A 1,232-nucleotide genomic window follows, 5' to 3' on the forward strand; every position below is an offset into this window, starting at 1 on the left:
CTCATGGTGTACGAAGTCCCCATTTCAACGGTGGAAGGCTTTGAGATGAGGGTCAGTAGGTGCCTGCGCAGGTGGCTAGGACTGCCGCGAAGCCTGAGCAGCATTGCTCTATACGGGCATAACAACAAACTGAAGCTCCCCATCAGCAGCCTGAGCGAGGAGTTCATGGTGACACGGTCCAGGGAGCTCCTACAGTATCGGGAGTCCAGTGACCCAAAGGTTGCACAGGCTGGGATTGAAGTCAGGACGGGGCGGAAGTGGAGAGCTGTCGAGGCTGTGGATGTTGCAGAGGCAAGGCTACGGCAAAAGGTTTTGGTGGGAACAGTGGCGCAGGGGAGATCTGGCTTAGGTAGCAAAAGAACACCTCGCTATGATAAGGCGCAGGGGAAAGAGAAGAGGTCACTGATCCTCGAGGAAGTGCGAGCAGGAGTTGAGGAAAGGCGAGCCTGCCAGATGGCGGGAATGCGGCAACAGGGCGCCTGGACGAGATGGGAACAAGTATCAGAGCGTAAGGTCACATGGACCGAGCTCTGGAAAGCCGAACCCCATCGAATAAAGTTCTTGATCCAGGCGGTCTACGATGTGCTGCCAAGTCCATCCAACCTCTTCACCTGGGGAAAGGTGGAGACACCAGGGTGCCCCCTCTGCCAGAGGAGAGGAACCTTGGAGCACATCCTAAGCTGTTGTCCAAAAGCCCTGGGTGAAGGGCGGTACCGCTGGCGACATGACCAGGTCCTGAAGGCCATAGCTGATGCCATCTGCAGGGGAGTCAGTCACAGCAAGAGCCTCCGCCCAGTGAAGAGTACTGCTTTCATCAGAGCTGGGGAGAAGTCAACACCGGCTGCCCGGAACACCTCGTCTGGCCTGTTGGCAACAGCACGCGACTGGGAGCTGTCAGTTGATCTGGGAAAGCAGTTGAAGTTCCCTGACGTGGTTGCTAAAACAACACTAAGGCCAGATATTGTGCTCACCTCAGTGGCCTCCAAGCAGGTAATCCTCTTGGAGCTCACAGTGCCTTGGGAGGACCGTATGGAGGAGGCCAATGAGAGGAAGAGTGCAAAGTACTCTCAGCTTGTGGAGGAGTGTCGGAGCAATGGGTGGCGAGCGATGTGCCGGCCGGTTGAAGTGGGGTGTCGAGGGTTTGTGGGCAAATCTCTCTGCAGGGCCTACAGAATGCTTGGCATCACAGGGGCCAGCCAGCAAAGGGCCATGAAGTTAGTCACAGATGCAGC

Source organism: Nerophis ophidion, linkage group LG29, assembly GCF_033978795.1.
Source record: "Nerophis ophidion isolate RoL-2023_Sa linkage group LG29, RoL_Noph_v1.0, whole genome shotgun sequence".
Taxonomy (NCBI): domain Eukaryota; kingdom Metazoa; phylum Chordata; class Actinopteri; order Syngnathiformes; family Syngnathidae; genus Nerophis; species Nerophis ophidion.